A 27,761-nucleotide genomic window follows, 5' to 3' on the forward strand; every position below is an offset into this window, starting at 1 on the left:
TCTCTCTTTTCCCTTTCTGTCATTCTCTCCCTCCAACTCTCTCATTTCTATCTCACTCTCACTCTCTCTCCCCTTCTCTCTCTCTCAATTGTTTCTCTCTTTCCTCTCTCTCATTCTCTCCCTTCATCATTTTCTCATTTCTCTCTCTCCCTCTCTCTCTTTTTCTCCCCTTTTCTCTCTCATTTCTCTCTCTCCATCTTCATTTCTGTTTTTCTCTCATTTTCCTCTCCATCTCATTCTTTCTCTCCCTTTCTTTTTCTCACTTGTTTCCCTCTCTTTCTCCTCTCTCCCATTCTCTCCCTCCATCTCACTCTCATTTTTCTCTCCCTCTCCTTCTCCCCCTCTCTCCCCCTTCTCTCCCTCTCTCTCTCGTTTCTCTCTTTCTTCTCTCTCATTCTCTCCCTCCATCATTTTCTCATTTCTCTATCTATCTTTCTCTCTTTCTCTCCCCTTTTCTCTCTCTCATCTCTCTCTCTCATGCATACATGCACAAGTGGGATACTTTCCTGGGCAGGGATCATGGCAGCGTCAGTTACCACGACTCTTCCTCCTGCTGCTGCCACTGCATGCTCAGGTGAGTAGCCAGCCATGACTATGCTGCACAGGAGAGCCAGAGCTCTTCCCTCTCTACATCTGGTGGCTGCTGCTGCTCCTCTGCATTCCCCTTCTTCCTGAGCCAACACGAAGGGGACCATGGCTGGCACTGAGCTGCCCACAAAGGATGCATAATTGCAAAAAGCAGCTGGTCATGAGCAGTGCGGAGAAAATGCTAGGGGCACTTCAGCTGAGTGGCTCTGCAGAAAGGCTCACACCTTTTTGGGGTGGAGAGTAGGTCGCATGACTGGGTCGGGCTGGTGTCTCAGGACAGAGAGCAGGTCATGCGACTGGGTCGGCAGGAAGCTGCAGGAGAGAGGTCAAAGAGCCACATGCAGCTCTGGAGGTGTGGGTTCCTGACACCGCACTAGGGAAGGAAAAGATAGGTGAAAAACCAGCTCATTTGAGTACCCCATGCTTTTTGACATTGAGGAGGCTGTGTGGGTGATAGAAAAGCAACATGGGAAGAAACCCTCATTCAAGCTTCTGTAGACAACTCAGATTACATTTATAAACCAGAGGTTTCTAATTTATCTTGACTTACCTTGCAGTTGCTTTAACAATATGTGAAATCATGCATATAAGAACCATTCAAAATCACATCTAATAAATTATATGTCCTTTTCATTAAAGCTTCATATAACAGAGTTGGATGGGACCTTGGAGGTCTTCCAGTCCAACCCCCTGCTCAACCAGGAAACCCTATTTCATTTCAGACAAACATCTATCCACTCTCTTCTTAAAAACCACCAGTGTTGGAGCTTCAGCTTTTCCAGCTTCTTAATTCAAGAAGTTTATTGGATGAGAAGTGAAATGTCTTCAAGGAAAAACAAAGAAAGTCCATGACCTGATGGTTGAGAATCTCCATAGACATTTTTATTTTGAACACATTTTGGATGTGAGACACTTTTCAGAGTGAGATGGGTAGCATATAAAGTTAATAAAGTTAATAAATAAACAAACCTTTCCCAAATAAATCATTTTGGTACACAGCTTTTCCAAAATGAATGCATTTTTGACTACTGAATACATTTCCATCAGTAATGATAGTACTGATGTTATTACCCAGTTTGGGTAATGCAAAATCCGCATGAAAACAACCAAGCTCAGAGATCACCAAGGACTCCTTATTTCAACCCTGAGCTACAAATAGTCTCCTTTGTTGAAATACATTTCCCCAAATATAAATGGTTTGCACATAACTCACATTTATTTTGGAGATGCTTTTTGAGCCAATAAAAATATGGTGGTGGAGTCTAGCAGACTCTATGAATTAAGTGGTCAATTAAATGTGATGAATTCCATGTTGATGTAGTGTTTTATTTGATAAACCATCAAAGCTAGATTTTTCTCTGTCATTCCTTCCCTTGCCTTCATTGTGAGGTATGAGGAAGCTATGGATTTTGAATGTTTGTTTCCTATAATTCCTGGAAATCTCAATCAGCAAGTTAATTATTACCAATAAGGGAAGTAAAGTTGAATGTCCCCAACTACCCTTGAGATAGTCAGGCTGCAGGGATAACAAAAATAATCCAAACTATTCCATCACCTCTGCTGAGAGATTAAATTTTTGATATTGTTACTTTGTGTTGCTGTTCCATTTGGTTATTTGCTTTGCTCTCTCCTTGCTGGCTTTCTCCATACTATAGAAATTTTGTAGCTTTAAGAATTGACCTTTCTCCTTCTGTCTTTCCTTGTGTCAATACTACTTGCTGGGAAAGCAGAAATATCCTATTACATTCACTTCATATTTGTGGATTTCCTTAAACCATTTTATTGGATGCATGGAAGCTGGGTGTCGGATGAGACAGGTTTTGATCTAATCCGACATCACTTTCTTATGTCCTTATATACTGTACATCTAGATTCCTGAAATGGGGCAAATTACAAACAATTCAGGGAAATAAAATGTGACACTAAGCTGATGCCTTACTCACTAAAACATTTTTTTCCTCAGGGGAAATAAACTCAAGAACGATTGTCCAAGTTTCAGTCAGGGCTGTGTGGGAAATGCATACTGGCTAAATGATTTCATTGTGGTTACAGAAGCATAAAAGAAGGTGAAAGGAAGTTGAAGTTTTGAAGTCTACAGCTACTTCAGAGTAATGATTATGTAAACAGCTACAAAGCTGCAGCAAGCTGCTCCTAGCAAACAGAATGTCCTTAAAACTGCAGAAGAGAGTTTCATTTTTTACAATGTTAATCATATACAACTGCCCTCCCATATACGGTAGTAGTTATGATATGCACACAAATCTGTACTCTCATGAGGGTAATGCCAATAAATTATTTGTGCTGTACTTCTTGGGTAAGGAAGGAAAGGCACTAACATCTTCCTTCCTAGATATCAGACACACATCTTTAATATTCTTCAAGTGCGTATCCTAGTCAATTATTTCGGAAAATGCGAGAGCAGATTCATGTCTGTGGAAACAGTTTTCTGTTTAAATTCATATCCATCAAAGCAAACATTGCAGACATGGCATAGTCTTTGAATTGCAGCCGGCAGTATTTTTTCCCTTTGATAGTCTGTTCCTTTTTTCGGTGATTTGTTTTGGTTTAGATTTGTTTTGTTTTGCTGTTTAGTTATATAGATGTGCTGTGCATGTTTTCTGTCTGAGCGTTAACAGCTCTGGTTTTGTGCATTCCACTATCAGCAAAGTTGCTTTATTACAAATAGTAAAATTTGAATATGTCCAGATGAAGTTGTTTAGGAATTGAATCAAAATCTAATTTGTCCAAAGCAAAAGTGAGAGAATTTCCTTTCCCTTGCATCCCCTCTGCCCCAACCTCTCTTCTTTTATATTAACAAACTTGTTTTGTTTTTTTGCATGTCCAGATTGCCTCGTATACAGGAACTATTTTATTTTTACCACTCCTCTAATGAAGATAACTGCCTGTTTATAGATCGACTAACAAAGCCACATGCTTTTCGAGAACTGTACAATACATGGGAGCAAAATCTGAACCTAGTTTTTCTGTCCATTGGGAAATGCCATCCACTGATAGCTGGTACAATAAGACAAATATTTTGGTGATTGTTTGGGATTATAGAATGGTGAATTAAATAAATCCTTATTGATTAGGTTTGTACAACATAGCAGGGTTCACTTATAATGTTAAACTCTATCATTATGTTAAACTCATTACATTATGTAGGACATTGAGAAGGGTAACCAGTAGAAATTGATGACATTGACACATCATACCCCACATTATTTATTTGAATTATTTGAAAGAACTGCTGATAACTCATATACCTGTCAGTGAAAGCAGCCAGAATCAGAACCAATAAGACCAGAGTTTTATTGTATGTTACAAGAATCTCGCCAGACTGACTACATTCCCTTGGAAATAGAAAAATAATGCTTCAAGGATTCTGAGGAAAGTCTAACACAGTCAAATTCACATCGTCACTGTGGTGTCACCCAGTTGACTTTCATGGCTAAGGTAGGATCTGAACTCAAATTCTCCTGCTTTCTAGGCTTAACTACTACCAAACTGGCTCTCTATCTGGCCACTGAAGTAGGGGTAGTATATATTCCTCTTAAAGTACAACTCTACTATTTTCTCCTGATTTCCCTTGAAACTAAGCTCCCTCAGCAACAGAGATTTTAACAGCCCACAACATTTTGAAATCTTCTTTTCTGAAATGTTTAAATTGTCAGGTATATAAAAAATAACATTGCAAAACTATATTTAATGATATAAAAGGCAAATAGAAATAAAGTAAGGTTAACATGTCACTTATAATTATATTTCCCACAGTGAACAGGAAATAAATTCCTAGTGTTGGAATACACATGTGCGCATAAGTACACACAAGCACACACACACACACACAGAGAAAATGAAGCTTCTGGTTTCTAGACAGCTGATGGACAACTTCCTTTTTTCATCTCCCATAAGCATTAAAGGTCAGCAATACAGTCTAAATTGATGAAAATAGAAGTTCAGATCATGGGACTAGTAAAATATGCCAAACTGTTTTTGGAGAAGAATAAACAAAGAACATTCTATAGCATAGTAAACATTAGAAAGTCACAGAATTCACACCAAAGCTGTCATTAATGTTCACTAGGTTTGATTACTGGATAAAATAAATTAAAATAATTATATACCTGCATTAGTAATTCTTCCAAGAATAAGAATTCTTCTACTTCTATTCCAGAAGGTGTTATTATCTGGAAGTTTAAATAAAGCAGGATTTTTGAACCTTAGACCTGCTAGAAAAGTTGCTATTAGGAATTACAAAATAGCACTAGCAATAGCAGTTAGACTTATATATTGCTTCATAATGCTTTTATTTATTTATTTTTTATTTATTTATAATTAAATTTATATATTGCCCTACTCCCGAAGGCCTCAGGACAGTGAACAGCCAGAAAGTAAAATATACATAATACAAATGTTATATACATAATACAAATGGACGATTGTAATGCTCTCTACATGGGGCTCCTCTTGAGGAGCACCCGGAGGCTCCAACTGGCGCAGAGTGCGGCTGCGCAGGTGGTAATGGGAGCGTCATGGCGCTCCCATGTGACACCTCTCCTGCGCGAGCTGCACTGGCTCCCGGTGGTCTTCCGGGTGCGCTTCAAGGTTTTGGTTACCACCTTTAAAGCGCTCCATGGCTTAGGACCTGGTTATCTACGGGACCGCCTACTACCACCAATAGCCTCCCACCGGCCAGTACGCTCTCATAGAGAGGGACTCCTCCGCGTGCCGTCAGCCAAACAATGTCGGCTGGCGACCCCTAGGGGGAGAGCCTTCTCTGTGGGGGCACCTACCGTCTGGAATGAGCTCCCCCCAGAGATACGGAGGATCCCGGATCTGCGCACCTTCCGCCACGCTGTGAAGACTCTTTTATTCCATCAAGCAGGCTTGGCCTAATCTCCTCCCTCTTTTAATATATAAATTTTAAATCTGTTCTTAAATTATTGAGGTGTTTTAATTTGTCTGGGCCAAAATGATTTAATTTGATTTTAACTGGTTTTTTAAATTTTTGTATTTATGTATTTTATTGCTTGGCTGTTCACCGCCCTGAGTCCTTCGGGAGTAGGGCGGTATACAAATCAAATAAAACAAACAAACAAACAAAAACCATTTAAAATACATTAAATACTTTGGCCTGATTTAAACACCCCAATTATAAAACCAATTTAAGTAATCTCTAAACAGTTTACAAAGTCAGCATATTACTCCCAACAATCTGGGTCCTCATTTTATCGACCTTGGAAGGATGGAAGGCTGAGTCAACCTTGAGTGAGTTAGGATCAAACTGCTGGCAGTCGGCAGAGTTAACCTGCAATACTGCATTCTAACCACTAAACCATCAAGGCTCTATATTCTCATACAGCATGGGTAATGGTGGCTTTTCAAGACCAGTAATGAATTTTTGAGGTTATAATCCATCAGTCTGAAGGATATTCGTTTGAGAACAGGAGAAAAAGAAATGGCAGTTATGGTGAGGAACTACTCAAATCCACTATATTATTGTGATGCATTTATAAGGATTTTCATATGAAGAATGGTCATTGAAGATTTATTTTGTAATATTTAAATATTGTTGATATATAATTATATAAATCATAATTAGCTGTGTTCACAAATCCAACATCAGGCCCAGGCAACAAGCCTTGTTTTGTCATTGTTGCAACCTATAGATCTACAGCCATCTTAGACAAAATGCAGCATGACCCGGATACTACGTTTGATCCTTCAAGATGGCATTCATCAATCTGAAAAGTGGACCCTGCTCCAAGCAGGAAAAACTCTAGGAATGTGATGATGATGAACTGTGTTCACAAATAACAAAAGTCATCTTATTGTCATGCCTTCTTCCACTGCATGAATTATTTCATAAAGTAACACATGAAATTGTGAAAATTTGTAAATCTACAAAAGCCATGATGCTATAAGATTTCAAACATCCTCTTGGCTTATCACCCGCACCTCCATTCACAAATCAACAGATTATAGAATTTTGAGTAAAATGAGAGATATTTTGTAATTATCAATTGTTTAGGATTGTGAAAAATTTGACACTTGTCTAGGTAAGAAGAAGCATTAGACAATTATTTTGCTTAGTTATGATTTATACTGCTAATGCTGTATGTAAAAAAAAATATTCAAAATGCTTACTGGATAAGAGATTAAAGCCAATTAGAAAAATCTAAATTACAATTTCCACAGATCTATCTGTTCTTGTGAGATAAATGCTTCATGGAATAAAGCTTACATAATTACTTTCTATTGGCAGTTCTGAACTTAAGTTTTGATAGATAAAATAGTCTGTGAGTAGATAATACCAACAACCAGGTGTTTTGTTTATTAGGCATTTTTTTTTAAAAAAGACAGTCATGAAGGGAATTTTAATTTAATGGAGTAAATAATACTGTGATGGAATGCTAACAGAGCTTGGGTACCCAGAGGAATCAGTGAGAGAGTTAAGGGAGAATACAGGGCACTACAGAAGAGATTCTTGAATGATGGGAAGGGGGAAGCATGAGAAAGAGATTCAGCATAACTCTGCCTTTTTGATAATGAGTCTAGGTTGTGTAGCAGAATTACTTGGGTAAGTTTTCAAGATTTTGCTTCATTTCTTTACTGGAAATAAAGATATCTCCTGAAATCCAAGTGGTTCTAATTTTCTCAGTTTGCCAGCCTCATAAGGCTGAACATGAGTCCTGAAAGCCACTTTATTTTTTTCTCAGAGAGGCACCAGATCCTAAATTCAGGCCTAACAAGGCTTCTGTTACTTGAGGTACTTCATTGTTGGTAGAGCAATTGGCAGAGGTGGTATTGGAGAAGGAGAGGGAGAGAGAAGGGGGGGGAGGGAAAAAAAAAGAGAGAGAGAGAGAGAAATAGTTTGCACATGCCACAGGTAACTCACTGTTTGGATCATAGTTTACCTCAACCACGACTGGCTGTGAAGGCTCTTGCAGAGCTGGCAATACTTTCTTTCTCTGGAAGGAAGACGAAATCTGCAGGAGAAATGTAGGTGTTTGTGTGTGTTGGACACAATAATGCCAACAGCACCAGTTTCCTGGATTTTATTATGTATCTCCCATGTGCAAGGTCCCCCAATGTTCATTCTATTGGTAGTCAATCTGTTACAAAGATGGATCATTTTATTCCATAAGAGAAACAATCATCTGTTCTGGAAATAGTACAGAAGTTTCATTACTACTTTTGCAGTACAGAGAGACCAAGATAATCATGTAATCCTGGATGGTAGTTCTTCATTTACAACTTACGTTGAAAAACCTTTCAGTTACTGGAATTTACAGGGGGTCCTCAGTTAACAACTACTCATTCAGGAACTGTTCAAACTTGCGGCTGTGTTAACCGAATGGTATTTATGGCTGGTTCTTGGAGTTCCAGCTCTCACAACATCCCTTATTGCACTTGATTGCAATAAGGCATTTGGGGCCTGCCTTAGTGCCCACCAGAATAAGCTTAGCATCTGCCAGAGCAAGTGATTTGCTTATGTACTATATTATAATAATGCAATTTAAATATTAAATATTTAATAAGACAAGAGTTCATTGAAACTTTGCACTTAAAAGAACACCAAGAAACTATTCGACATAAAAGCACAGTGAGTTATATTTAGTCATGAAAGATGAGGTGGGTCAAGGTTATCCCTAACATTATTTAGAATTGAATAGATGTCTCAGGCAACAGTGGCTTGGAGACAATAGTTGCTTAGCTGAGGTCCTAATCCTTCTCCTCTCTTGGAAACTGGAAGCTTTATATTTCTAACTGTTCCAGACAAGTGTCCAAGCCATGAATGAAAAAGGGCACCATGTTTACTTTAAATCTTGCTGCTGAAAGGCTAAAAGTGAGTTGGAGCTGTGGCAGTAAAAGTTGCATGGTATTTTTCTGGCAACTTTACATAGGACTAGATAAATCCTTTCTGAAAATTGGAGTGCCTCTGTATCAGTGCTTGCAAACACAAGGCTATTATATTATAACTCCAAAAAGCTAGTAACCAATTATGTCAGCAACATTACTCAGATAGACAGTTTGATTCAATAAATGGAGCTTCCAGGATTTTCATCTTGTAATTTCTAGTTCATTGCTTTGTCATTTGTCATTATTTCTTAATTTTGCTGAATATTTACCATATAATTTACTAACTAATCCTACTAACCCTAACCCTAATCCTAACCCTAACCCTGCTTGAGGTATTATCAAGCATGGCTGAATCCTAGCTTCCTGGAGCTCAGCGTATGTATAATGCAGGTAGTCCTTGACTTATAATCATTAGTTTAATAACCATTTGAAGTTAGAGTAAAACTGAAAAAAAGTGACTTGTAACTGTTACTTGCATTTCCAACCATCAAAATGCCCTCACCAACACATGATCAAAATTTGGGATACTTTGCAACTATATTTACGATAGTTGCAATGCTCTGGGGTAATACAGTCACCCTTTCTGAGCTTCCCAGGTGGCTTCCAAGAAACAGTCAATGGGGGAAGGTGGATTCACTTATCGATCTAGCAAAAAATGGTCATAAAATTGAGTGTAACTTACTTATTGCATTCCTTAGGGACAGAAATTCAGGTCCCAATTGCAGTACTAAATTGAGGACTATCTCTATACATTGGCCTAGGAAAGCTTTATCACAGTTATTTGATTCTTCTATTCCTTAAAATAAAGTTTTTTTTCTTGTTAGCAATAGAATTGGTTTCTTCCTATTTTTTTATATAAGTATATCCCTTCCAAAGCATTGTATTAACTGCTCTCCCTTCTATGCTGCACAAGATAATTCTGTAAAATGTAAACAAGATTAGAATAAGCCTCTGGTTCACTGAACAGAATTCAGGGTTATCAACATCCTTCTAGCCATGTGATCAGACTTTGTTTATTGAACTCTGGGGAGAATATCTAAAGCTGTGAAATTCCATAATTTCCCATCACTCTTCATTTTTAAAATTCCACATAGTTAATCAAGCTGATATACTGCTGAGCCATTTTTTGTCTTCTTTCTTTTCAGACAATTCCTATGCATTTATGCTAGGCTATGATCTCTGAATAGTCTGCCAAGATTGCACTCCAATTAAGGGAATGGCCAAGAAAAACATTAAATGAATTTAATTTAGATGCCCTGTTGAATATTGTTTCATGTATTTAATTGTTTCCATTATCTGTCATGCCATAATGTCAAAATTGTGGTTTGATTACCACTTTTAGGAGGCTTAGGAAGGATACATTCAAAACTTTTGGAGTAAATGTTACCATCCTAGATAGACATTCTTACATTCAAATTATACATTTATATTAACTATAACGATACTATTTTCTAATTCAGAACTAAGTGTGGAGGATTTGGTTTGTATTTTGACTCATAATGGCACAATACTAATGTAGGGGAGATAGCAAGATAAAGGTTGAATCAAGATCCATGTCAATGCACTGATCTTGGCAATAGTACTAAAATGGTTAGCCACCCTTCTACCTGAATATTTTTCTCAACTTCCTGGTGTAGTCTAAAGCCCTGGGTTGCTATGTTCTTTTATCTAAGTACTATTAAATTTAGAACTAAGTAGTAACTTGACGTAGCACTGCCATTGATCCTACATAGCTTTGGAGATTAGACAAAACCAGCTAAGAGCTGCCACTCACTGGAGGCTGGAAGGAACATGTAGGAGAATTTAAGCCTTGCCTTCCTGTAATCCGTAACTTTTTAAGGCAAAGATATCTTTTTCTCCAATAAAATTGCAACCAAGTCCCTTGCAAAGATTGAGTCCACCAGGAAGGCTTTGCCCTATCCTTTAATTATCATCCATCAGCCACTTCATCTGACTATAAGAAGGCAGATACAGAAAACAAAGCACTTTCAATCCATATTAATAATATAGAGAAAGGGAAATTACCTGTAATCTGGTCTAAATTAAGGAAAATTATGACCATAAACTCATCCAGTAGTTCTTTTAAAAAAGAACTGGATGCGTGGTTGCATGGATGGATAGATAGAGTACATGAAAGTTTATGATGCTGACATAAGGCAGGTTTAGAATAAGTCAAAAGTCCGAATCAGAAATGAAGTTATTTACTAGCTTGGCTAATGTCACATAGCAGGAGGACTCCAATCAGAAATATCTGCATTTATTACAAATAACAAACTATATTTTGGCAGGAACTTTAAAAAAACATCTATTTCTTAGGAAATCTGGTCTGCTGAAATCAAGCTCTGGAACAAAATGATAACACATCTTTGTTATATCTCTCAGGTACAGTATATACCATTTGAATACTTGCAACAGAAACAGAACAGAGGTTCAGGACATAGGATGGATTTAGATTATTCAAATTATTTTTATTAAATCTGAGCCAGCTTGAACATATCACACTGTTTCTCAATTTTGGCGACTTTCAGATGTGGTGACTACAATTCCCAGAATTCGTCAGCCAGGACTTCAACTTCCAGAATTTCCCAGCCAGCTATGTGAAAGTTGCCAAGGTTGAGAAACTCGGTTCTTAACATCATCTATATTTGCAAGATGGAAGAGACATGAATGGAGTGCCAAAGTAAGAATATAGGGGAAATGACATCTTTTCCACAACAGCATTTTAAAAAGATCTAGAACCGAGAAATGCTCAGTTTCCTGGGTTGAGTTTTCTTCCTATAAGCTTAGATCAGCTGTGACTGGGAAACTCACATACCCAGAACAATCCTTTGAATGAATGAAATACAAGCTGTTTCTAAGGAAGACTGTTAGAAGAAATAGACTGTCTGGGGATTTATAAATATCCATGATAGATTTATTATGCAAAGAATGTATGAATCTCAGGGGCTCACTCAATTTCAATATTTAAAAGTAGAAAGTATTAGACATTCATTGGGAAATGTACCACATACAGGACAGACAATAGCAATAGCAAACCACTTCTGAAAAATCTTGTCAAGAGAACTGCAGAGACTTGTTCAGGCAGTCTTTGAGAATCAGACATGACTGAATTGAAGAAAGAAATAGAAGTGAGAATGATAATTCATTAGGATTTTGGGAAATCTGTACGACTGTAGGCTAAATATCTATTCAATCACCAGAATTTGAGCTTGAGTGCATAATAGGAGGTGGAAAAATTAAAAGTACTGAAAGAATTCTTGGGGTAGTTATTTTTACCATTTGAAATGGAAAATATTAATGTGACCATTTCAAATATTGAAGGTAACTTTGTATAGAATCTGGAGAAATTACTCTGATTGCCTCCAAATAAGCCTTAGGACTTGAAATTGGATTCACAATTGGTCTTTATTTAACATCTACTCCACGGGTGTCAAACTCGATTGCATCATGTGATGTATGGTGACGTATCGCAATGCCTTTTGCCTTAGTGGAGCTGGGGTGAGCTTGGCTTGAGAATGACACATCTGGCCTGTGGGCTGCCAGTTTGACAGGCCTGATCTTCTCGTTTAGTGAGCATTCATAATTATGATGGTGGTGAACAAGTGCTAGTTAGGAGGGAGGGAGGGAGAGGGGAAGGAAGGAAGGAAAGAAGGAAGGAAGGAAGGAAGGAAGGAAGGAAGGAAGGAAGGAAGGAAGGAAGAAAGGAAGGAAGGAAGGATTTCCAATGTTCCATGCCAGATTTCTACAAAGAAATTAAATTTTTGCCTCTCCTTGGTCATTCTATTTCTCTATTTAGGTAAGGAAATAACTCTGAAATGATGACTCATTGGGATGTGAGTTGTATAGTTAGAATTAAATACCTTCTTAACTTGATCTATTAATTTCATTCTTCACTAATATAAGTGGATCTGCAACACTTACAAATGAAGTATTCCAGCTGAGGATTCCAGCTAACCAGCCATTCTATCAGGATGCTCTCTTCAATTATTTCTTTCTTTTTTTCGATTTTCTTGTTCCTTCAGCAATCGACTGGAGCCCTTCCAACATGCTACCTCCCTGCTGATTTAGTCTTTTCTCCTTCCATCCATAAAAATTTGGGCATAATTTTTAAAGGCTGGACTTTTCCCAAGACTTCTAAGACCTGAAACCTGCTTTTCATGTTTGAATGATGCCACTTTGGCTACATCAGGAGAGGCATTCAAAGAATGAACTTGCAATTAGTACATAGAACAAGCATGTGTTGCTTACAAAGAATTATGGCTTTTCTTTTTGTAAGACTGTCCCATTCATTAGTATTTTCTGGCTAACATACTGAATACCATCTGACCTAGAGTTACGTGACAGAAACCAGATACTAGGAACTGAAATGTAACTCATAAAATTGTTTCAGTTGTGTCTCAAGTGAAGAAAATTGTATAGAAAAAAAAAAGAATAGTTCAAGATACATACGTTGCTTTTTCTCAGAAAAAAATATCTGATCACAGATTCTAAAGCCATCTACTTAATTGTAAAAACAATTATTCACTTTAGGAATATACAGTTTACTTAATGTTCAACTATTGTGCAAGTCTATAGACATTTTTGCAGAATTTCTGTCTGGTACCATAGTATGCTATGTTCCAATAGTATATTCAAATGGGGTGGGATATAGAATAAAGTTTGTTTTTGTTTTAGCAAATGTCTCTTTTAAACTAGTCCAATTTAATTAAACCCTCAATTTTAGGATTAAGAAGCATAACCTTCATTTTAAATTTATTTAGTTTTTCATTTCCCAATCATAGATTTGCTTCATAAACGTGTCCATTTGTCTGAAAATTCAGCAAGAAAGGTTAGTCCAAAATTTAAATACCAGATCATGTGTATTTTCTTAATGCAGCCATTTTTACACATATTAGGAACATTATATATATATATATATCATTTCTGTTGATATTACTGTTTCCAGTAATATTTGTACATTTATATATACTTCCAATACAATATGGTCATTTTGTATTTAGTTTCAGAGGTAAAATACTTTAATTTCTGAAATACAGATATTTTGGTCTGTGCATGCAATTAAATTTGAAATAAGTGGATTTGTATAAAATTAAGATACCAACAATCACTCAATATTATTTAATGGATTAATTTAATGTTTATTTAGCAAATCAGATTATGGCACAAATAATAAAAGAATTAAAGCTGCAATTCTAAACATATTACAGATTCAGTCCAATGCCCTGGTTGGGCATATTACTTTATTAAAATATTTAACTCCCTTTCTGTTTAAAAAGTATTCAAATAATTACTTAATTTTCACCAAGATTTGGATGATAAATAGATAGAAAAATGAAAAATGTTATCTGCTTCATCAGTTTTTTAAATAAATTTAAATGTGCATATATTAAATTAAAATGTGAGTGGTGACTAGTATAAATGGTTTAAACATAATTCTATTCATGTAAATAAATCTCACTGATGTTAATATGGCTTATTCCCACCAAATGGATATAGGACTATATCCAGAGAAAAGAACTGTGCATACAGTACCTGAAGACATCCTGTCACTCTGCCAGTTCAACAGGGGTTGTAATCCAAGGCTTGCCCAAAATTGAGAACGAGAATCAAAACACAGAGAATTGATGAACAGTAGCATTCCCCCCACCCTACCAGAAAGCATTAGTCATGGATGGTTTAGAGATGATAGTGATGACATACAGTCAATATTGCAGTTATTGTAACATTTATGTTGTTCTAGGTTGTAAGGGGCGCGCATAAGAGCATCAGCATGCCTACCGTTCCTATCCTAATATTCCTTTTATTTGTATTCATTTTATGTATTCAATCCATGCTTATACTTATATATATTATTTAATTTGTGCTCGACAAATAAATAAAATAATAAATAAATAAAATAATATAATATACTATTATGTATATTAACAGTGTAAAATAAATATTACTGTTATGCATATTTGAGAGTATTTTAAAGAAATAATATTTTTTTAAAATATAAAGAGAAAAAATAAAAGAGAAATAAGGGAAAAAGAGGAGGGAGAGCGACTAGCAAAATGTAATGAACTCACCACTGTGACATGTGCCTTGGTTAAATCCAGGATGGATTAGTATAATGTACTCCATGTGCATTCCAAAACTTCAACTGATAAAAAAATTGCATCTGTAGGAATACTAGTAGAGCTGAGCCTTCAGAATATATCATTTTTTCCAACAACCCAGCCTGTTCAAGACCATTTCTTTTGCTATCTTCTCCCACACCAAAATGTTGTTTTGCCTGTTTTAAGAGAGTGTAGACCAACAGATGGACAAACTGATAAACCCCTGAATCTCTTTATGAGTTTTTCTTTTTCTAAGACTCCATTGAGTTGAAAAGAATTAAAATGCCTCTATGAGAGGGATGCGGTGGCTCAGTGGCTAAGACACTGAGCTTGTCGATTGAAAGGTCGGCAGGTCAGCAGTTCGAATCCCTAGTGCGGGGTGAGCTCCCGTTATGCGTCCCAGCTTCTGCCAACCTAGCAGTTTGAAAGCACGTAAAAAAGGCAAGTAGAAAAATAGGGACGACCTTTGGTGGGAAGGTAACAGTGCTCCGTGTGCCTTTGGTATTTAATCATGCCGGCCCCATGACCATAGACAGCGCTGGCTCTTCGGCTTTGAAATGGAGATGAGCACTGCCCCCTAGAGTCGGGAATGACTAGTACATATGTGCAAGGGGAACCTTTACCTTTACCTTATGAGAGTTGTGGCTTATTGGTTGGCGTCTCTTCCTTGATGAGCTTAGAACCAAGAAATACAAGAGGCATTGGTATAATGGGTAAAAAAAATAATTAAGCCCTGCCGCTTAGTGTTTGCATGAGCATCCCTCACAAAGAGGTTTTGTCTTTATCACCTTGAAATTTTTTGGCTCGCCTCACTACATCTGCAGGCTCCTTTTCAGGCTTTAGTCTTTTATTCACTGATTTTATTTTGGTCTGCAAAATATCTGCATGGCCACTATATGGTGCAAAAAGTAATATAAAACTGTTAACTAATCCAATAATTTTGAAAATATATTAGATTCCAGTTTTACTAGGAACAGATCATTTTCGGCAACGTGATTTAATTCTTTCTTGAGTCTGAACACACTCATGGAAAATTTAATGTTACAAATATGTTTATTTTACTCATCTTCGCAGTTGCTGGAATTAATTGCTATCAATCCCACCCACTTCTTTATTTTCCTCAGATCTTAATATTAAAGTAATATATAGTAGCCATCCTTATAGACAAAGTCCACATAGCTTTATCCTTCATAGATTTGCTGATCAGTTCATGTATTTTAAAACTTTAGAATTCATATTTTTATATATGTGTGTATGTATGTGTGGGTGTATGAATATATATAAAAGTCCCCATATATATAAAACTCATCTATTTACCATAATATTGGCTAGATTATGATTTTTCTAATGCTTTAGATTCAAGTTTTTAAATACATGAATCTTCCTACCTGAAAGCAAAACTATATCCCTTGTTTGCTGAAGGGTTAATTTGATCGTTTATGGGGACTCTGTAGGTGGTGAACACTCAGCTTTCATTGACATTAATTGGGCACCAATGTTAATCATCACCTCAAAAAAGTGATATACCTGCATAATTTTCGAAGTGGAAATAGGTTTTTAGATGTGACTCATCTATGTGTTTCATCTAAAAAGAGAACATAACATGTTGCTGTCATTAAGACATCCATGCAGTTAATTTGTTTGAAAAATGCATTGTAAAATGGGTAGTTATTTATTATTGATATAGAAGGAGGAGGGGCAATTAAAGGCTATAGCAGTTCAATGATGAAAACCTTGTTCAAGGCAATATACTGGAAAGAGGACATAACTTAGACTTCTCCATTTTAGTGCCTCCCACATGGTTTGAATTGTCAGTCTTATGATTATAAACCAATAGGCATGTTTAACTACTAGATACAACACATCTGGAGGGAAGTAGGCTGCTGAAGATTGAATCTTTATCATTTTAAATTCTCTGGAGTGGAACATTGGCTAGAATTATATGGAGTTTCTTTTCCTAAAATGCACTGAATTTCAGTTATTTTTCCCACTGTATCCAAAACAGTAGCATCTAAAATGGCTGTTTAAAAAAGTACTGTAGGTTAAATGATTTATCAATCAGCAAGGTCTTTCTTTCTTTCTTTCTTTCTTTCTTTCTTTCTTTCTTTCTTTCTTTCTTTCTTCCTTCCTTCCTTCCTTCCTTCCTTCCTTCCTTCCTTCCTTCCTTCCTTCCTTCCTTCCTTCCTTCTAACTGACAGAAGCACTTCACTTGCTATCTGATCCTTTAAACTGAAAATGTCAGGAACAGAAATAAACCGGGCTCTGCTCAGTGCAAAATATGCTTGAAAGTATGGCCTGCAGTTTGCCTACTGTATTAATTTCATGGAAATCAGACTAGGAGTTTTACTGATTGGATACTGCCTTAAAGGAAGGCCTACTCAGCTAGCCCACTTGATGGACCTTATTTCGTTTCAGAGGAAGCTTGGGATTTTTGCCATGAATTGTCAGACACTTCTGACTGGACAATAAATTGCTCAACCAACAGCTTTGTAATGTTATCTGGACTGTGTTTGATTCTGTTATGCCTAAGAAAGTGGGAGAGGCCCATTTGTACTTTAGTCCAGTTACATGTTTGTTAGATCTTGGCCCCTGTTGGGTTGCTAAACTAACCAGACTTGTGGTTCCCACTCAGGGTGGGTTCTACTTACTTTTACTACCGGTTTGCATCACTCATGTGCACGCACATTCTTCTGCAAATGCACAGATCACCTATGATAACATCCGGGTCAGTGGGTGGAGCCTCCCGCCAGTCTTACTATCAATTCTTGTGAACTGGTCCGAACCAGGGGCAATTCACCACTGTTCCCACTCCTGCAAACAAGATGATAGCATCTTTAGCCAAGTGACATCACCAAAGAATTCATACGGTTTGTATAATTACATTATGGTGTATTTAACATCATTGTGCCTTGTAAAGGAAATCTGTAATAGTATTGCGAAGGCTCTACTATAATGTAATTTCTTTGGGTTTGGCTTAGTACTGTACAAAGACATTGCGCTTTTATATTTGTGGTCACTCGACAGGCAAAACCATGGCTTAATGAAGTGTGAAACTCCAGAGCTCTTGAATGTTTCAGAAATTCTGAAGGAATTACTATAATCTTGGCAATAACCTTTTTAAGGCAAATCAGTATTATTATTTTTGTGTTGAATATTCTCACATAAAGTGTGAGAAAAGCAGCTGTCTGAGAAGATTGCAGTAACTTGTTTTATTGAGAGTGTCATAAATATTTTACTAAATAGATCCTGCCTAAATCGATTTCTTTTATCACTTTGTTTCCATTTTACTTTACTGAGCACAGAGTCATAATAACAAAAAAATATACAAAGAATGACAGGTGGCCTTGTAACTCTGAGTAGACTCTTTCATAACAAATATGAAATGAGAAATTGGAACAACAATTACCGGTGCAGCCTTGTTTGAATGTTTTATAGCTTCATTTTTTTCTGAATGATTATTTTTCTATTCTTTTAAAGACTCTATTCAGACTTTCTCGTGTCCCTTTTCTGCCTTTTCTCAGAACTCTATGTTCCTTGACTACAATGCTATATAAAAAAAAGTTGTCATAGACAAATGTTCTCCTTGGACAAATAAGGGACATAACTGGTTTGCTTCTGCGCATACACTTATTCCTCCGGAAAATGGTAATCTCATGGGGCAACAGGGCACAGCGAAGGTCGCAGAATGAATGTTCCTCTCACAAAATCATACACAAAATTAAATGGAACATTATACTATGTCTTAGTTCATTAGCAGCTACTTAAATCTGCCCTATTTGGAAACATACCAGCAGCAAGAGGCAATGTTCGGGATGGGGGGGAGGTTTGTTTAAATGAACATCAGAGTTTATGTCTACAATCTGTATCTTGACATTCAACATGCTAAATAAGAAAAAAATAACAAGCTGAAGGAAAAAGAAAAAACAAGCTGTAGGAAATATCCCTTTCCACCGTGAATTGTATTGATTTAAAATTCTTGCTCAGCATTTCTTCTAGCTTTATTCTTCCTCACTTAATTCATCCATTAATAAATTATTTCACAAAATTATTCACAAAAACCTACTTCTTGGCAAGCTAGAAAAATGTGGGATAGACAGCACTACCACCAGATGGCTCTATAATTGGCTAAAAATTGTACTCAATGTGTAGTCCTCAATGAAACTAAATCTACATAGGGGGAAGTAAGCAGTGGGTATCCCAAGATTCTGTTTTGGGCCTAATATTCTTCAATAACTTCATAAACAATCTAGAATAGAAAGGGGAACTCATCAAACTCATCATTGAGCTGGCAAGAATAGCCAGCACACCAGAAGACAATCTCAAGATTCAAAAAGATCTTTACAGACTTGAACACTCGGCCCTATCTAACAAAAATGTAGATAAAAGTAAAATATTACACTTAGGCAAGAAAAACCAACCGTACAGGTATAGGCTAGGTGAAACCTGGCTTGATACCACTACTTGTGAAAAGTATCTTGGAGTCCTAGGGCACAATCATTTAAATATGAGCCAACAGTGTGCAATAGAATCCAAAAAAGCCAATACAATCCTAGGGTGTATTAATAGAATGAAGATCACGTGTAATTCTAGTACCATTTTACAAAGCCTTAGTAAAACCACACTTGGAGTACTACATCCAGTTCTGGTCACCACAATATAAACAAGATGTTGAGACTCTGGAAAGAATGCAGAGAAGAGCAACAAGAATGATTATGGGACTGGAGGCTAAAATCTTTGAAGAACAGTTATAGGAAATGTGTATATCTAGTGTAATGAAAAGAAGCACTAGGGGAGACATGATAGCAGTATTCCAATATTTGAGGGGGTCCTACAAAGACAAGGGGGTCAAACTATTTTCCAAAGCACCAAAAGGCAAGATAAGAAACAATGGATGGGAACTAACCAAGGAGAGAAGCAATCTCCTTTCCCCTTGTTAGGAGAAATTTCCTAACAGTGAGAGCAATCAACCAATGGAACAACTTGTCTTCAGAAGTTGTGTGTGCTCTATCACTGGAGGCTTCCAAAAAGAGAATGGACAATCATTTATCTGAAATGGCATAAGATTTCCTGCTTGAGCAGGGGGTTGGACTAGAAGACTTCCAAGGTCCCTTCCAAATCTATTACTCTATGTTTTGTTTACAAATGGATGCTGGAGGATTAACAGCAAAACACAAAAGACCATAATACAAAAAGAATAAAAAACATTAAATTAAATATTTTTTAAAAAAAATAGCTAGGAGAGACTCTCACTATCAGCTAATGCCAGGGATATGTTAAATAAAATAGTTCTGAGAAGCTTGTGAAATGAAAGAAAAGTTGTAACCATATATAACTTTAGGAGAGTCATCACATTACCTTGGGACACATCAATGGTCATAAGTATGAACCAGCTGCCAAGCATCTGAATTTGGATCACATGATCATGGGGATGCTACAAAGGTTACACCTGTGAAAAATGGTCATAAGTAACTTTTTATAGTGCTGTTGTAACTTTGAACAGTCACTAAATGAGCTGTTGTAAGTAGAGGACTATTTGTACTTAATAGAAGGACTTCCCAGTAGACTCTCTCTAGATGTTTGGATTGGGTAGGCACGTTCAATTCTGCATGCAAATGTCAATAAAGGCCTATCCAGCATCCCTGCATTTCTCAGGGGACGAAGTTATTTTCCAGCTTGTGATCCTGTCCTCCTTTCTCTAGCCCAGATGTTGATGATTATGAATTCAGAACTTTGCACTGTCCCTGCCCCACTGCTTTTTTTGCACTCACAATTATCTAAAGCTGTAAAGAAAATTTCCATTCCATTCCTTTAGGTGATATGAAAGATACAAATGATGATAAATGAATATTTTTTTTCTTACTGTAAGAATTTGTAAACATCTGGAGAAAGCACAACAAAACTTTGTCAAGATCTAGTTTCAAGTGCTGGAGGCAGGATATAGGATTGTTTTGGATTCTATTGTTAATACTATTAAACATATTATCAGAGTTGTATATTATTTGCTGTTGTAAATTGTATAATCTTTATATTAAAAAAAATTGGTATCAGTAGATATAACGAGTATTAAAATCTGTTCCCAGATTTCACTTTTGCAGAAGATTAAAAGCAGATTTGAAATGTCAAAATTCTTTCCCAGATCACATTCTACAATAATTTATTGAAATCTAAAGTGGAACAGATGATTTCTCAACCTCGTTACCGATTCTTGAGTTGCAAACATAACCTTTGATACAATTCTGTATTTCTTCATTTTGGCATTGTTGTGAGCCCAGATTTTATATGTGCTGTCATCCAAACTAAGCTTTACCATGTGTGTAAAATGTTTCCTACCCCATAATTTCCCTCTCTCAAAAAGAAAGGAAAAAAAAGAGAACAAAGAAGAACTTTGAACTTGACATTTTTATTTTGCTAAGTTTTTTTTTTTGTGCTACTTCAGAAATGAATTCACTAGACTTTCTTCGTAACAAGGCTAGAATTTATAGACTAGGACAGATTCATTGTGTGCCGAGTGTGGGCAATGCATTTGACAGTAGGGAAAAGAACAGCTAAATGTGATTAATGAAGTAGAAAAAATACTGTGTTATGATATGGAATATTTTAGTTTTATTGTATATACTGTAAAATATACAGTACAAAAAAGCCATATTGAGACTAAGACTTCTGCCAAACAATCCCACTTTCCTGCAATTGTAAAATCAAAATAAATGGAAAAGATTGGACACTTTGGAAACAAAACAAACTAAAGATCAGAATTAAAGAAGAACAGTTAACTGTTTATTCCCATAAACAGAGCCTTGATAGTACAGTGGTCTAAGCACCCTGTTATTAACACAGCTGCCTGCAATTACTTCTGGTTCGAATCTCTCCAAGGCTCAAGGTTGACTCAGCCTTCCATCCTTTCTAAGGTAGGTGAAATGAGGACCCAGTTTGTGGGCGCAATAAGCTGACTTTGTATAAATATACAAAAGTATGAAGGCTATTGCTTAACACATTGTAAGCCGCCCTGAGTCTCCGGAGAAGGGCGGCATATAAATCAAATTAAAAAAAAAAAAAAAACCTCTGACTTATAATACAAAATGGAGAATTTTTTTAAAAAACATTGAACATATTGAAAATTATTTTTGAACAATGGGCCCATAAGTTAACTTTAAGAGTGTCTGCCTCTATAAATAGACTGCATTTGAAAAATGTTATAGAAGAGGAACAAGTTTTATGGATAAGACTAATATGAAAACAGATTTAAAAATGATAGGGTACAAGAATGGTATAGAAAAATATGCTTCATTGGACACATGGATGAAACTAGTTGATGATTATCTAACATTTATTTTACTCTTGATCAAAGAAACCAACTTTATATTCCTTCCCTTGTATCTCTGGTAACAATGCACTTTTTCTGATTGAGACTGAATGATGAGGCTTTAAGTATTTGTTCAAAGATAAGAGCTGGGATATGGGAAAAAGAGATAATTTATTGCATTCTAAAAGAAGGTGATCAGTTACTAAAATTGTTGATACTTGTGATGAAGAGAAGGATATCATTTCTTTATATATTCCTTTTCTTTTTCTTTACCAAATTCACATTTTTTTCTTTTCTATTTTTTATTTTATGCATTTTCTATTTTAATTCCTTTATTTTTTTCAGTTTGTATCAATTTTATTTTTAATAGTAATTTTTAATATAACTTGTGTATTAAAAAAAGAAAAAACAAAACAAAACAGGATTTTATTTTATACTCATGATCATTATTCACAATTTTAAAGAGTAGAACTAAAATGGATGAATGTTTTATTCTTATCCTACCCTTGCATCAACATTTTGATGTTATCAAGAGTTGGCCTCCTCTGGGTCCTGTCAGCTAAACAATGTCGGCTGGTGGGTCTGTGGGAGAGGGCCTTCTCTGTGGCTGCCCTGGCTCTCTGGAATTAGTTACCTCCTGAGGCCCGGACTGCTCCACCCTACTGGCCTTCCGGAAAATGGTGAAAACCTGGCTTTTCCGGCAGGCTTGGGGCCGTTGATCTCGCCTATGCGATCTTGCGAGATCCGGCCATGAGCGGTATGTATGGGGTTTTTTTAATGTCTCTTATTGTATATTATTCATATTGTCTTTGTTGTAAACCGCCCAGAGTCCTCGGAGAGTTGGGCGGCATAAAAATACGAAAAATAAATAAATAAATAAATAAATAAATAAATAAATAAATAAATAAATTTTGCTGTGAATTTTGGAATGACGGATGCACATGAAAGCATACATATATAAAAGCCTCTTTGCCTATTTCTTAAAATAAAATGTCTTTGGAGTGTACTGTTTTCCTAGGATAAAAGGGTGAGAATTCTTTTCAATAGTGGTCAGTTATATGTCATTTCCATATGAATCAAATCGGAATTCTGTTCCGTTTAAAATATGTCAGTAAGCCTCACATAAACAAATAAAAAAAATACAAGGCTGCATTTCTTGACCAGTTGCTGATCTGATGCATCCAAATCATACACACTAACTTGTGAATTTTAGTGAGAAGCATTGTAATTTGACTACAAAAAAGTTTGTACAAAAAAATTTAGGTACCACCCATCTCAGTCTTTGGACATTGTACAATTAAATCTATGAAAGACTAAAACAATATAAAAATACAATATGTGGATAAAAGAGACAGATAAAAACAAGGATTAAAAGTAAAAATGGTGGCAGGAGGCCTTCATGGCATCAACCATCCCTGGGATTAGGCATACCGCTTAATGACCCCATGCAATTTGCCAGAGCCAAGTCAAACTCCTCTAAAAGGCCAGGATGTTGGGTGGGGGGTATATGTCATTCAGATCTTTAGAGGGAGGATATTCCAGAGGGCAGAAGCAGTGGCAAATTATTATGTGCTGTTAAAATCTTTCTTTCAATAATCATTGTTAAGATATTGCAAACTGAAGATCTTCTGCCTCCTAAGACTCTAAACACTCATTGTACAACTGTCAAACCCAAAGAGTCATGAATTACTTCAGAATAGAATAGAATAGAATAGAATAGAATAGAATAGAATAGAATAGAATAGAATAGAATAGAATAGAATAGAATAGAATAGAATAGAATAACAGAGTTGGAAGGGATCTTGGAGGTCTTCTAGTCCAACCCCCTGTTTAGGCAGGAAACCCTAAACCACTTCAGACAAATGGTTTTCTAATCTCTTCTTAAAAACTTCCAGTGTTGGAGCATTTACAACTTCTGGAGGCAAGTTGTTCCACTGATTAATTGTTCTAACTGTCAGGAAATTTCTCCTTAGTTCTAGGTTGCTTTTCTGCTTGATTAGTTTCCATCCAGTTTCTTTTTTGTGGCAGCCCCTGAGATATTGGAACACTGCTATTATGTCTCCCCAGTCCTTCTTTTCATTAAACTAGACATACCCAGTTCCTGCAACCGTTCTTCATATGTTTTAGCCTCCAGTCCCCATATCATCTTTGTTGCTCTTCTCTGCACTCTTTCTAGAGTCTCCACATATTTTTTACACTGTGGCGACCAAAACTGAATGCAATATTTCAAATGTGGCCTTACCAAGGCATTATAAAGTGGTATTAACACTTCATGTGTTCTTGATTCTATCCCTCTGTTTATACAGCCTAGGACTGTGTTGGATTTTTGGCAGCTGCTGCACACTGCTGGCTCATATTTAAATGGTTGTCCATTAGGACTCCAAGATACCTCTCACAGTTACTACTATTGAGCAAGGTACCACATATATTGTACCTGTGTATTTTGTTTTTCTTGCCTAAATGTAGAATCTTACTTTTTTCACCATTGAATTTCATTTTGTTAGATAGCGCCAAATAGTAATTTGTTTACTGTTGTTCACCTACAGACAGAATCTTGTCAAATTGAAGCAACTACCTGCACAACTGTTAAATATACTTTATGAATTGCTAGGGTAATGTTCTTCCATATATTGCAGGCCCAACAGCTGCATACAGTATGCAAAGATGAGGAATTTTTGATTTACCAACATTCACCAAGAACTGAACAGCTACAAGTTCTCACCTGAGCTAAGTATAGAAATTGATCTAGTTTTTTGCTAGTTGTCTTTATTTGCTATGGATATACTAGCGTACAGGCATATTTTTACTGGAATCAGTTTTTGGTCTCCCTGTTTGTATCTGGTTAAATAGCAATAGGACTTCGACTTATATAGTGCTTCACAGTGCTTTACAACCTTCTCTAAGTGATTTAGAGAGTCAGTATATTGCCCCCAACAATCTGGATCTTCATTTTACTGACCTCGGAAGGATGGAAGGCTGAGTCAACCCTGAGCTGGTGAGAATCAAATTGCCATGGTGACGCAGTGGTTAGAATGCAGTACTACAGGCTACTCCTGCTGACTGCCAGCTGCCTGTAATTTGGCAGTTCAAATCTCACCAGGCTCAAGGTTGATTCAACCTTCCATCCTTCCAAGGTCAGTAAAATGAGGACCCAGATTGTTGGGGGCACTATGCTGACTTGGTAAACGACTGTAAACCACTTAGAGAGGGCTGAGAAGCACTATGAAGCAGTATATAAGTCTAAGTCCTATTGCTATTACTGAACTTCTGGCACCAAGAAATGGAAAGTGAATTTACTTTTTTTTCTCTAACAGTAGTAACACATTTCCCCAAATGTAATAATATGAAAAATTCAAGCTTCTTATCATTTGCTTGTGCACTCTTTTATTATTCCCCCCCCCCTTTCTGACAGAAATATAACTTATAGTGTGGGAGTATGCAGCAAACAGTTAATGTTAAATACAGTGCTAAAAATCACAGCCAGTGCCGTGATAACACTTTGATTAGACTATTGCAATTCATGGAGCTGTCCATGAAATGGATGAAACACGTTAACTGCTCCAGAAGAAAGCTGTTAAATTGTTGCTTGATACATAAAAGAAGAAATTCTCTTTATATGCATATATCATAGGTTTCTCAAACATGTTACTAGCATCTGCACACACACACACACAAACCCCTAGAAAATGAGCTATCTGATGCAGAAAACATTGGCAGTGCCACTGAATTAATATAATTTATAGCAATATGGAAACCTTGATGATTCTTCTGAGAAGAAACAGAGTTAAAGAGCTTATCAAAATCAACATTCAAATTCAGCCTTCCAAAATTTATAGCTTAAATAGCATCACAACAATTCACACGCAGGACAGTCCGAGTTCAGAGTTTATTCGCTCTAGATGATTCTCTTGGTGTTTCATTTTTCTGTCTTGCTGTTTAATAACTAGATGAATGTTTGCTTTTTGTCAACCTCGTTTGACTTGCTATATATTTAAACACAAGTTCTAAAGCATTTGTACTGGGTTGACAGGAACATTTGTGCTTTGTTTTGGCTCCATGATTTAATGAAAAGAAGTAATAAAACTTATCTCTGCACATGGTCACTGCCAATATTTTAATTGGTTAGTTTTTTTTAAATTTCTTTCAACAGATTGTTAGACCCTTAGAAGGATATTCTTGCTTTCAATTCAATAGTGAGTGGCACGGAACTATTATCTTACTATGATAAAGATTGCACTACTGCATATGAACAAAATGGAATAGGGACAATATGTAATCAAATGTAATATATACCAAAATGTAATCCACCTTGGTATAAATGATCATTTAATTCATGGAGATTGCAACTGAGCATCTTAACTTTGTTTAAGATTAGGACCACAACCACATATAGCTCTATAGCACATATTATATTAAAATTATATACCACCCCAAAGTGCTTTACAGCACTCACTAGGCAATCTGGGTCCTCATTATACAGACCTTGGAAGGATGGAAGACTGAGTCAATCTTGAGCCTTGTCAGGATCAAACTCCAAACTGTGGAGAGAATTTTCCTGCAATACTGCATTCTAAGCACTGCACCACCAGGGCTCCTGGTGGCACAGTGGTTTTTGGAGAAGCTATAACCACACCCCTCCCCTATGTTTGCAAAATTTTCAGTCTGGCATTTGAGGAAGATGATTACAACAAATCCTTATAGGATTGTTAGAGAAAAACCTATGAGGAAATATTGCATGAATACAGTAATAATCATTTAAACATTCACCAAATATTTGGTGGAATACTTGAATGCATGCTCTACTGAGACAGGTCTGCTTTAGGCTATATCTTTTAGCAGTAACGATGTATGGCACTGACAATGACATCACCAATTGATAATGAGAAAAGTGCCTGACAGATAGGCCAGAGGTTACAGAGACCATTGGTTTCATTCCTCCAATATTTTTGGGAACTTTAACATAGCATTGCAGAGATTCAGTATGTTACATTGGCAATGGTGTTGAGAATTATTGGATGGAAAGAAGATAGCTATAACTGTCTGCCTTGATGCCTTTAAAATCAGATTATTAAAATAAATTGTCCCACAGATGAATATTTGGAGCTTTGCTACTTGCCCAGACAAGGATGGTATTTTATTTTTTTAGTGGCCATTCTGTGTAGATCATCTTGTACTACACATATTTACATTCCACATTTATATAAACAGCTTCATATGACTGGATTTTGGGCCCCAATAGGGAGATCTCATTTTATGGATATCTATTTGGAAAACAAAAAAGGAATAAGGGCAGAACTAGAAAGAAGCAATGCTTCCTTTTATAGAAGGTGTGATAAGGAAGTTTTTTTTTAAGAGCGGTGTGAAGTAGAAACACAAAATGATTTTAATATAATAATATGCCAGCGTTTCCATGAAAAGTGATTACATGAGTGGTTACATGTAAAAAATGGTTCCATAAAATTTCGTCGTCTTTCCAAATCACTTTGTTCATTCATCTAAGAAATTTCAGTTCAGTAGTCAGATTTCAAGTACAATCAGCCTATGTAGTCCTCACCTAATGACCATTTGTCCAGTGACTGTTCAAATGAATAGTACTTATGCCTGGTCCTTGAAGTTATGGCCATTGCAGTGCCCCTATGCCTGTTCAAAATTCAGACACTTAGCAACCCATTGACATTTAGGATTTAGGGCGTCATGCTTCTCCTGCCTACCATACTTGCTTCTGCTTCAAATCTCCTCCCTTCAAATCTATGCCCTATCAGATGCTATGTGCTCTACTCTGTCTCCTGCTGCCTCCTGCTGCACATTGCATGTCTGCCCCATCTGCCCTTTTGTGAGGCAACTACTGGCTGTGCGATGCTGTACGACGCTTTGAAGTTCATGCAGCTAGCAGCTACTACACAAAGGCC

Source organism: Pituophis catenifer, unplaced genomic scaffold, assembly GCF_029215685.1.
Source record: "Pituophis catenifer annectens isolate HBS135680 unplaced genomic scaffold, rPitCat1.0.hap2 SCAF_6, whole genome shotgun sequence".
Classification (NCBI taxonomy): domain Eukaryota; kingdom Metazoa; phylum Chordata; class Lepidosauria; order Squamata; family Colubridae; genus Pituophis; species Pituophis catenifer.